Below are 12,622 nucleotides of genomic sequence, written 5' to 3'. Positions count from 1 at the left end.
AGTTTTATCGGTAGTTTCCTTTAGGAGTTCTAAGGGGTCTGGTCATCCTGGCTGACCCATCAACCCCTCGCCCAAGTGACCAAAGTTCTCCATCCTCTGTTGCCTCCGAGATACCAGTTGTAAGCGGCACTCTCCCTATTGTTCCGAGTGTCCAGCCTATCAACGTACGTTCCCCGGGCAATCCAGATTACCTAGAGGATTGGAATCCCGTCTGGGAAGAGGATTGGGATACCCCCCAAACCCCTTGTACCCCGTTGAATATGTCATCTCCTATGGAGGGGGCAGCTTCCAGCACGGGTGAGACATCCGCAGTCACAGACGTCGAGACACTCGCGGTCACAGACATTGAGACCCCGATCCCGTCTTCTTCTCCCCTCCCTCCGCGATATCAATCGCTCAGGGATAGATATGATGCTAGAACAACTTCTACCACCATATGGGATCCTAGTCTCGCTGCCTCTATTGGCCCTTTTGTTTCGCAGCCTCTTTTTCCACCCCTCACGTCAGAACTCAACCCGATCGTCACCTCAGTTCCCACTCAACCTACTGTTTGTATAGCACGTCCAACCCTGCCTATCAGTGCTGTACCAGCTTCCTCGTCTGAAGTCCCTCAAGCTGGTTCTTTTGTTGGAGGAATTCCAGGATCAGGACCGTATGATGCTTATGGGGAACCCATAACGGACCCAGATTACGATGGTCCCGTCTTCTACTTCGATGCAAATGGAGAGTTCCTCGAGGAAATCTCGAGTCTCCCTCATCGCCCTTTTGAAGAAAACGAGGAATCTTTGAATGTATGGCATAATGATACCACTAGATATTTTGGAAACCGAGATCCTCCTCGGCAGCCCATAGGACCACCCAATCAAGGCCCGCCGTTTCATGGACAGAACCCCCAGGGGCAACCACTGTATGGCCCGCCTGACCCAGGATCATCTGGGCACCCGCAAGGTCAACCTTACCAGGAACAACCCATGGGTATTGGAGGTCCGCCGTATCCATATCAGAATCAACCTATTGGGCAGCCGGAGCAACCGTATGCTCAACCAAACCAGCCTGGTTTCCAACAAGGGTACCCCTCTGGACAAACTGGCTCAGTCTACAATCCTTCAAATCAACCAGCCGTCCAGCAAGGGCATCCCCTGGGGCAAGGGGGGCAACCTGCTTTTCAGCCAAGCCTCCCTGCCCAACCCATATACCAGGGAGGGCAGCAAACCCAACCCGCTCACCAACCCAGTTACGGTGGGGGCCAAACGGGCCAGCCGTCTATACAGCCAAATCAACCCGGAACCTACCCCCATCGTCAACCCGGACAAACTGGTCCACCTCGACGTCAACCAGCTGTCCAACCAATTAGACCACCCGTTCCTCGAAGACAACCCTTGGTGGCACAGGGACAACCCGGCACCCAGCAAGGATATCCTGCTGGCCAACCAGGTACACCTCGAATCCGCCCAAGTCAACCTTCGGGACGTATGGCTCAACCCCAACCGGTTCAAGGACACTACTCTGGGCCTCAAACTCAAACAGGTTATCAACCTTCATACCAAACGCAGCCTGCCTACCAAGCTCCGTATGGGACCCAGCAGTCGCATGGCTACCAGCAACCCCAGGGGCAAAATCAGTACGCTCCGCATCAAAATTATCAGCAACCACAGGTCACACCCTATCAAAATTATCAATACGGTCAACCTAGTGGATATACTGCTAATTCCTGGGGCGCTGGGGGGCAGACACAAGGACAGCCATCCCCTCATGGACAAAATTCCTACGCGCCAGGTCCCTTTGGGCCGGGCCCGTCTGGACAAAATTCATGGGGGCAACCTCAATCAGGATGGAACCCTAATACTGCCTCCAACCCGCAGCCACAGATGTCTTTCAACCCGCAATTACCATTTTTAGCCACGTTGGAACTGCCTGATGTGTCCAAATTGACAAACGATCCCATCTTGCATAACTCATATTGGCCACCAGTTCCAACCAAGATACCAGGAGACTGCCCAAAATTCGACGGCAAAGCCGGAGAAGACCCTCAGGCCCACGTAATGACTTATCACCTTTGGTGCTCATCTAACTCTTGGCTTGATGATTCTATCCGCCTTCGCCTCTTCCAGAGGACTCTCACTGGTTCGGCCGCAAAATGGTATATTGAACTCAACCGCGGCATGTTTTCAGACTTCAACTCGTTGGCTATGGCCTTTCTCACACACTTTCAGTTACCCATTCGGTACGAGACTGGGACTAACTTACTCACGTCTCTGAAACAAACGACCGCGACACACATCTCCGATCATATACATGAATGGAGAAGGCGCCGTCGTTTGATTAAATTCTGGATCCCCGATCAACTCCTAACCGACTGGTTTACCACGTCCTTTGTTCCTAAAATTGCCAAAGACATTGCAATGGGCGCATGTGTAACTGAAGAGCAAGCGATCGCGCGAGCTCAATACCTTGACTTAGTATACTCTCAGTCAGGTACTTTGTATGACTATCTGCCAGACGCCCCGAGGCACGGGCAAACCAAAGCTCCACCGAAACCTTCTGTTGATGGAGTTATTGGTTCCGTGAATTCATCTAGTAAGAAATCAACCGCGAACTCTGGGAAGCAGAAGCAAAACTCCTCCAACGAGAACGCTTCTCAAAACCCATCCATTCCTGGGAATACCTCTGAGGTAAATGCCGTCCAGTCCACCGCGGCAGACAAATCCTCAAAAGGAAAGAAGAAAGGAAAGGCCAAAGAAAAATCCGGCCAACCTAAGCAGAACTCTCCTAAACCTCCCTCCGAGGAAGGAGCCAAACGGAAGCCCAAGTATCCTTGTCTTATTTGCGAGGAGGATCACTACACCAAAGATTGCCCTAGGCGGTCTGAGGTCAGTCGGCTTTTGAAAGGTGCTTCAGGATCGCCAGCCGTGCTCAAAGAGCCTTTCCCATCCCAGCAAACCCATCAGGTGGCAGACCCTTCACAATCCTCTTCCTTCGGTTCTCAAGTGTTCATGGCTGGAACCATCCCCGTCCATGTCACGACTCGAACAAAAGATTATCCATCTTCCGCCGGGAAGGAGCCGGAAGTCCCCTCCAGCGCTCCTACGTCCAATTCTGGCCCTCTTCACATTGAGCGGCCCAGCACCGAGACGATCCCCCGACCCCCTCCCAAAGGTGTACTCAGGAAGTCATCCTATAACCCCAATGCTCGTGCCGCGCAGCATTATAGCATTGTCGAGGACTTAGCCCAGGCTCCGTCTGCTATGTCCGCGTTGGAAGTCCTCCAGAGTTGCCCCTCCCAGAGGAAGTCCTTGCTATCAGCGATTGGTGGCATCGACCCGGCAGATTCGGATCTAATTTCTTTTGACCTCGAAGGTTTCACACAGAGATTGCCTCATCAGGTGGCTTTCCTTATACAAGTCCTCATCAAAGGCAAGACGATTCACCGCACTGTCATTGATGAAGGAGCATCAACTTGCATTATGTCGCTCGCTTGTTGGAAGGCTATCGGATCGCCTGCTCTGAGCCAGTCTCCCACCACCCTAGAGGCTTTCGATGGAAGAGGTCTCGTCCACGCGGTATCCTCCCACGCTTACCTATCACTTTAGAAGGGAAAACAGTCGAAGTCGAGGTTGAAGTCGTTGACGCTAATCTCACTTACAACCTCCTCTTAGGACGCAGCTGGACTTATGCCATGCAAGCCGTGGCTTCCTCCTTATTTCGTGTCGTCCGCTTTCCCCATCAAGGGAAAATTGTCACGGTCGACCAGCTATCCTTCTTTGCTTCCTCTTCTGAAGGAAATGTACCATTCGTGGAGCATACCTCCAACTCGTTAGTGAGTGTGGGTGCCGGATTATTTAAAGATCCCTCTTTAATGGGAGTCTTTCCCCTCCCACCTCCGAACCTCGCCTCTGTAAACATGATTACAGCACATACTGATCCATGGGTTCTCCCTCCCGTGCATCACGAAGATTCCTGGGGCGAGATGATGCCGTTGAGTCCCGCCGAACTCAACTACATCGAGATAGTTGCTGCATCGGTTTCAACCCCTGAACCTGCTCATCTAGGCAGTGTTCCCGATTCACCCGCCACTTTCCCCTGGTTGGGAGAAAAAGCCACTTCGGATCCTCTGAAGGAATCATTCCCTTCCGACGAGGCTATCATCGAGACTATGTCTCCCGAAGAGCTCCCTTGGTCAGATCACCACCATCGCTCTTCGTTTCTTCCTCCCTATTCGGAAATGGCTGCGTGTCTCGATAAGTTTGCTTCATGTCTCCCATCTATCCCTCTCCAAACGCCTATTCAGTTATATCAAGTGTCTTCGGAGGGTAACTTGGGTAACATTACGCAGACTTTGGCTATCGACATCTCTGTTAAAACAGGGGTTGTCGAGAATATTCATATTGGAGTCACATGTACTCCCGAGGAAATTCAACTTTATAAAGACCTATTTCGTGAATTTCGTGATGTTTTCGCATGGTCTTACGAAGAAATGCCCGGCATTGACCCAAGTATCGTGGAGCACGAAATCCCTACCTATCCCGGCGCTAAACCTGTTCGCCAGCGTTTACGCCCAGTACACCCTCGCAAGGCCGCAGCCATCAAGGCCGAAGTTGAAAAACTTTTCAGAGCTGGTTTCATTTACGCCATTCCCCTCACAGACTGGGTATCAAACATAGTACCTGTCAATAAAAAGCAGGGCACTATTAGGGTTTGTGTTGACTATCAAGATATCAATCGCGCCTGTCCTAAAGATAATTTTCCTACGCCTTTTATTGATCAGCTAATCGACGATTGCGCAGGAAGCGAAATCTATTCGTTCATGGACGGCTTTTCTGGCTACAACCAGATCAACATAGCCCCCGCAGACCAGCACAAAACTGCTTTCATTTGTCCTTGGGGCACCTTTGCTTACAAGAAGCTACCTTTCGGTCTTAAAAATGCCGGCGCCACCTTCCAGCGTGCGATGTCGTATGCTTTTCATGACATTCGACACATCGTACAGCCTTACCTGGATGACCTACCTGCTCATTCAGCCAAACGACAAGACCATCCATCGCATTTACGCGAAATCTTTCTTCGCTGTCGACACTACCGTATTCGACTTAATCCGCATAAGTGTGTCTTCTGCGTCGAATCTGGCCGACTTCTCGGTTTTATCGTCTCCCGGGAGGGCATCCGTCTGGATCCCCTTAAAGTCGAGGCCATCGCGAATCTTCCTCCCCCTGCCACTCTACAACAGTTACAAAGTTTGCAGGGAAAAGCCAATTTCCTTAGACGGTTCATACCCAATTATGCCGAGGTGGCCAAGGGTTTTACACGATTACTAAAGCGAGACACGCCCTTTCGATGGGACGCTATCGCTCAGCAATCTTTCGAGCGCCTTAAAGACCTCCTGGTCTCAGCTCCGCTCCTAAGACCTCCGAATTATCACCGTGACTACACCCTTTATCTGGCCGCCGCCGATACCACCATCGGCATGGTTTTGGTGCAAGACGACGACGACGGCATTGAGCACGTTGTATACTATCTTAGTCGCAACCTTTTGGATACGGAAACTCGCTATGCATATGTCGAGAAGTTGGCACTGGCCGCTGTATGCGCCGTACAACGTTTCCGCCATTACATCCTACTGCGCACAACGACTGTGATCTCTGACTGCAACCCCATGACCTATATTTTGTCACGTCAGTTGCTGGGGGGCAAATACTCAAAGTGGATCGTCATCCTCCAAGAGTTCGACTTGGAATTCACTGCCGCCAAGTCCAAGAAATCACTAGTCTTTGCTGAACTGCTTTGCTCCTTGCCCTCTCCGTCTACACCATCTCATTCCGAGGAGCAAATTCCGGATGAAACCTTATTTCTTATCAGCACCCTCGACCCATGGTACGGGGACATCATTGTCTACTTACAGACGTCTTCGTTTCGTCCCAACACATCGCAAGATGCTCGGCGACGGATTCGTCACCAAGCTCAACCATATCGTATTTTGGGCGACACCCTGTACCGCCTCGGCGTCGATTCTATTCTTCGCCGATGCTTAACCCTCGAGGAAGCTGAGCGAGTCATGAATGACTGCCACTCCGGCGCCTGTGGCGGTCATATGTCCGGATATGCTACCGCTCAAAAAATCCTTCGCGCTGGTTATTTTTGGCCTTCCATATTCAAGGATTGCATCCTTGCAGTTCGCGCATGCCACGAGTGCCAGGTTTACCAACGGAAGATGCGTGCACCTGTTGCACCACTGCACCCTGTCGTAACCGTTGGTCCCTTTGCCAAATGGGGCATCGATTATACGTCCTGTAACCCTCATTCGGCCGGGGGGCATGGGTACATTATCGTTGCCGTGGATTATTTCACCAAGTGGGCCGAAGCGATGCCTACACTAAACGAGGACGGTCACACAGCGGCGCAGTTTTTGTTCAATCACATCATCACCTGCTTCGGAGTCCCTCAGGCCATCGTTACAGATCACGGAAAGCATTTCCGAAATCATATGATGACAGAGTTAACAGCCCAGCTAGGCTTGCGACAGGATAGTTCGTCACCGTACTACCCTCAATCTAACGGTCAAGTCGAAGCCGTGAACAAAGTTCTGATCACCATGCTTCAACGCACCGTCAATACACACAAGTCGAACTGGCATCTAATGCTCTTCCCGGCCTTGTGGGCCTACCGGACTTCTGTGAAGGATGCCACCGGTTTCACCCCGTTTCAACTGGTCTATGGACTGGAGGCTACCCTTCCCGTCGAGTGTGAAATTCCTTCATTAAAATTAGCTGTCGAGTTACTTCCCAACACCACCCCGGTGGAGGAACGACTTCTGTACCTAGAACGGTTAGACGAGACTCGTCGTTTGGCCTCTCTAGCTATCGAAGCACAAAAGAAGAGAGTCAAAGCTCACTTCGATCAGAATATTCATCCCCGTTCCTTTGTTGAGGGAGATTTAGTACTGCTCTACGATCAAGCTAAGGATAAGCTGGGGGCAGGAAAACTCGAATCCATGTGGTTAGGTCCCTATATTGTGAAGCGTGTTTTACAAAAGGGCGCATATGAGCTGATTGATTATGAGGGAAATCCTCTTGACAAACCCCGTAATGGGCTGTATCTGAAAAAGTATTATGCGTAGTTGCTCACATTCACTTTGTACATACGTGTGTTTTGAGTTTCTTTAGTGCATAAATTTCTTTTGCTTTGGTTTGAAGGCGTGCTTTGCCCCTTATTATGCTCTCTCTTTCCTGCGCAGATGTCTCGTACCCCTTATGTTGGTTTCGCTGATGGTGCCTGCCGTAGCACTTGTAATTTGTCTTCGGCAGCGTGGGTGATCTACGATCCTCACGGAGAGTTGTTAGACCTTCAGGGTGTCTGCCTAGGTCGTACCACTAACAATGTTGCCGAGTACAGCGCTGTAATTGAATTACTCGCCGAAGCAGTTGACCTCGGAATCCGGGAGCTAGTGGTAAACCTGGACTCCCAGCTAGTTGTCCATCAACTCAACGGACGATATTCCGTCAGAGACCAGCGCATATTAAGGTTGTACCTACGTGTAAGATTATTGGAACGGAATTTTGACTACATTACGTATCAGCATATCCCAAGACGATTGAATACGTTATCTGATGCATTGGCAAATCATGTGTTAGATAGACATTTGCGTAATCGATAAACATAGACAGCATAGTAAGACCATAAGCATATGTAAATAAATCATAGTTTGTATGTGTGTGTTCTAAGCTTGCATCAAACATAAAAAATCCATGAGTCGAGTGTCGTGCAAGTTCATACATAAGATCACAAAATGCACTGGACAAACGCATAACACAAAATAACACATCATCATATGTAACAAACGACTCATCCAAAATCGGTATGTATATATATATATATCGTGTGGCGCACTAAGGCGCTCAAAAATAAAGGTACATGTCCCAAAATCTCAAAATACATACGAGCCATAATGTCTCAAAAATGAACAATGGAAATGAAACCTAGGTGACTAATCAGCTGGATGGTGCTCTCTGTAGTACACAGCGGCTCGTGCCACCCGCCTCAGAAGGCGGTGCACCCTGGGTTCCACCCCCACTGTGTGGATCTGACGGGCCACGGGGACCTCCTCGACCCCCTGGTAATCCGGCACCCCCTCCAGTAAACCCTCAAGGTTGCTGGCCACGGTCTCTGTTGCGTCAACACCTGGAGGGGCCAAGGCCAAGAGTCCGGCTCCCGGACCCTCCCTCCGCGCCGTGGCAGCCAGCCCGATAGGTCTAGTAGGCCCCACGTCTGCACAGCAAGACATTTATTAGGATATGTACGTGAAAATCAAAAAACAATACAAAACTAAAAAAGACAAAGTGTCATACCTGCGTCATCCCACTGTTCGCCCGGAGGCAGCACTAGATCGGGATCGTTGCGGAAATCCAACCCCGCGTACGGCCAATCCTGGACAAAGATCTCCTGCTGATCCAGCCAGTCTCTGAAGAATGCCCCCCAGCTGTGAGGACGGCCGCCACCCCCACGTGGCATGATCCGAGCCCACCGCATGGCCCTCGTCTCCTGGGGAGTCCTGGGGGCATCCACCGCCATAGATTGCAGCCTCATGGCTGGTACTCGCTCCAGAATGAGCGGGACCAGGATCGACCCATAGCCGAACTGCTTCGACTCTCCACGACGACAGTTGCCCAACTGCCTCTTCATGTTGTTGCACACTGCTGTGCACCAATCGAACACTGTAGGTTCGAGGCATTCCAAAGCTAGTAGTAGGTGGGCCTTCGAGGCCTCATGGTTGGCCATGCTGCCCGCTGCCCGAGTCACCTTGAACAGGATGGTGCGCAGCACGATGTCTCTCACAGAAGGAATCGAGCATTTCCCGCTCCGTGTCTTTACCGCCCCTGGGCAAACCTGCTCCATCAAAGTATCCAGAGTACCACCGCCAGGTCGCTGCCCCTCCAAGATGGGCCTCGCACCTCGGCGCGACAACCCGGTCAAAAAGAAAATGTCCATGTGGTCGAACTCGATGTCATGACCACGAATTGTGAACTTCTGGTCCACTGGGTTCCAGGCTCTGATCAACAACTCTAGCAGGTCGTGATGGGCCCTCAAGCGCGGCGTGAGGAAGAATTTCATGAATCCGCATGCCCGCATGGCATTGCAGCAATTCACGTCCGCCCAAGCAGCCACATCTTCGACGTCATGAACTCGTTCTTGCCACTGAAAAGCCATAATCACCTGCACAAGCCATAAAAATCAATTAGAAACGCTCCCTTTGAAAAATTTACGTTCATTTATTAAAAACAAATTTTTTCTGCGCCAGCGCGGCTGTTTCTAAAACAGCCGCGCTGACAATGGCGGCCCTGTACAAAAAATCCGGGGTCAGCGCGGAAGAACACGCCTTTTCCGCGCTGACCCGAAATTGGCCAAGTTGGATATTTTTCGGTCAGCGCGACCCCGTGGGCAATTTCCGCGCTGACCGAGAGCGCACCCATGCAAACAAAAAATGCCCAAATGGGCCAAATTCACCGTTAAAAATTTCCTACAATGAACCTAAATGCAGGGCAATGAGATGAGGACCTACCTGGAGGAAGCAGATCTGGAAATGGTCTCCGGATGAGCTGGGAATCGCTCCGTCAACTTTTGGCCTCCTCCACGTTCTTCAAGCTCCAAATAGTGAAATGGTAAAAATGTTTTATTACCCCCCCCCTATTTATAGTAAAAACTCCTAAATTGCCATATTTTGTGGGTTTTTTGCCATTTTTAGCCATAAAGCTAGCCCTGATTTTTGTTCTGAGCATGATTTAATGTGTTTTTACGTGTATCAAATGGATTTTATGCGGGTAGTGCCTTTGTGCAGGTACAGGTGTAGCAGCTTGGTCGTGACGAAACATATGATCCCCAATGTCATCTCTAAGCTCTTTTCCGACGTTAAACAAGAGAAGATGGCCGAGCTTCCTTTCAGCTCGTTAAAGGGAATGAAAGGCGGTCGTTTTTAAGCTCTTTTTCCGACCACTAAACCAAAAAGATCGTCGGGTGTTTGTCGTTTCGCACTCGCTATTGGTCCTAAAACGACGTGTTTTCAACCACTTTTTTACTTTTTCAGGTCGGAGACACTACTCATGAAAAGTACTCCTCGGTTATAATGACCGGGCGGTTCTTTCGAGCACAGTTTTATACTTTTTCGGGCTCGAGAGACACAACTATACGAAAAAGGACCCCCCTGGAGTCTCCTTTTCCACTTTCTTTTCAGACTCTCGAAACAAGAAAAGAAGCCGAGTTCCTCCGTTTTCAGGCTCGTTAAACACTCAATGACATCAGATATTGTCAACATGACACGCATCAAGCATATGCTATCCCCGTCAAGCTTGTCATCCAAAAATAATCGGGGTACCTGCCTGCAAAGGCGGGGGAAAAATGGAACTATGTTTACGGTCGTCTCGGCAGTACGTCACTCTTGAACATGGCACTCCGCTGTTTCGTGTCTGGGTGGGGTCATCTCATCTCGTTTTCACTAGCCTCCATGGGTTTGGGATATCCTATTTGACCTCTCATCTGTTCATCGCCGTCATCATCTTATCCGCTGCTCATTTGATGTCAAGTACTGCCAAATCCGTTACAGTGCCGTTATGTGTTCAAGAGAAGTTGTCCTCTGCCACAATGCAACCTTGTTCGCTATCTCACCGCAAAATCATTATACCTCTGTCTCGTGTCGATGATGTGGGAATCATCATGGCCCACCTTCGATCGAAGTCCTTTCTCGTCGACTCCAGCTCATTATCCGAGAAGGAGACTTAGAGACTCCTTTCAGGTGCCTTGGAGCCTGCATGCCTCAATGGCAGGTTCTTCGTGTTCGACGTAAGGTTTGCATCATTGACCTTCGATCGAATGATTCCGTGAGTGTTCGACACCAACTCATTGATTCACACGTCACGGATTGTACCTATAGTACCTTGAGGGCCATTGTCATTATTGGTGGTACCTCTCGCTTCTGTTAACGGTTTTCATCATTGGCCGCTAATCAGACGATGTTCATGCATGTTCGACTTCAGCCCATGTATTCACATGCTTGGATTTGTACTCTGTTCGGGTCGGGATGGAGCGCAAGACCCTGGATCCTTGCTCACTGTGGTCCAGGCTGCGATTTTTGTGGATAATCATTACGTGACTCATTGATGGATGGCTGCGCCCATACCTGAGTCTTCATGGATGGCTGCGACCATACCTTGTCATTGTTTATGGTCTCTTCAGCTGGGTGGCTGCGTCCATGCCATAGACCATTCTTGTATGTCCTTTGGATGGCTGCGCCCATGCCTAGACTACATGTACTTGATTGTAAGAGATTCTCGGTACTTCCTGGTGGTGTTCCAGTTCGGCGTGTGTTGTAAAGCATTTCACCCCTCCCACTCTCTCGGTCTTCATGCTTTAGGGGGCATCTGTTACGCAGTAATTTATCACTGCCTTCCTGTCAGTCACCCTGCTGTGTCCAGAAGTTATAATCACAAAGTGTTTTGTCCCTAAACTGGCCTGAAAACCCATTTTTCCAAAGTTTTATGCATCAGCGCGTCTGTTCCTAAAATATCCGCGATGACAGGCGCCTCCCAGTGTATTTCGTGCGCTGCCATCGCGGAAGAACATCACTTTTCCGCGATGATGATCAGCGCGCTTTTCCCGTGTCCTTCCGCACTGACGCGACCTCTCTAGTTATTGATGTGCGCTGCCAGCGCGGCAGTTCCCTCATAATCCGCGCTGATCCAGTTTAGGCGAATTTGTTCAAACAGCCAGCCTTCCAGATCACTCCAGGCTTGGTTGTTAGCTTTGTGAATGTCGCCTCCCTTCTATGGCATGTCTGTTCGACCCTTTCCAACAACTCCCCTTGAAGATAAGCTCATCCTTCCACCTTTTTAGGAGACTCCTTCTCCTATATAAACACTCACCATTACCATGAGCAGCTAGTTAGACTTAGCTTGGAATAGCTTGGATTGTACAGAGCTTGTAGTGCTCAAATTGCTGCTATAGGTTTGGTGTGCTAGGTGTAGAAGTGATTGATTGCTTGGGGAAGTTTGTTTGTGACATTTGTGTGAGAGAGAGAGAGAGTTGTTTGTCTTGGGAGAACCATCCTCAAAGGTGAATGCTTGAGATACATGCTGACTGATCCCTCTGGAGAAGTTTATCGACGTCAGAACATTTGGTTGTATTCTTCTCTATTCTGATTAATAATAGATGACTGCTATTATTGTTCCATTCTCGTTGGTTTATGTCATGGATAAATGTGAATTATGTCTTTTCTGACTGACATATGGTTACTTTACTAGATTTCACGCTTGCGTTTGCTTTCTCTTCGTGTGTGCAGGTGTTCGTTCGTGGGGATCACGGAGGACTGTGACCAGCGACAGCGAAGGAACGAAGTCAACATCTCTTCGACAAACGACAGCGCAGGAATCCAAGTAGGTGCTCTTTACTTCTCGTTTAAATTGTAACTAGGAACATGCGTGGCAGCATTGTGTGATTGTTGCTAGACCCCTATTGGGCTAGTAGGGATCGCCTCTATCCGTAGAGGGGATTTACCTTACCAAAAGCCCTAATTCTGGCTTTCAGATTATGAAGCAGGAAAGTGTTCCCTCTGTGGACAGAGGCAACCCCTCTAGCCCTAGAG

Source organism: Pinus tabuliformis, chromosome 7 (assembly GCF_031772625.1).
Source record: "Pinus tabuliformis cultivar Carrire ecotype Pingquan chromosome 7, CPIR1, whole genome shotgun sequence".
Lineage (NCBI taxonomy): Eukaryota > Viridiplantae > Streptophyta > Pinopsida > Pinales > Pinaceae > Pinus > Pinus tabuliformis.
Note: the sequence above shows the minus strand (reverse complement) of the source record.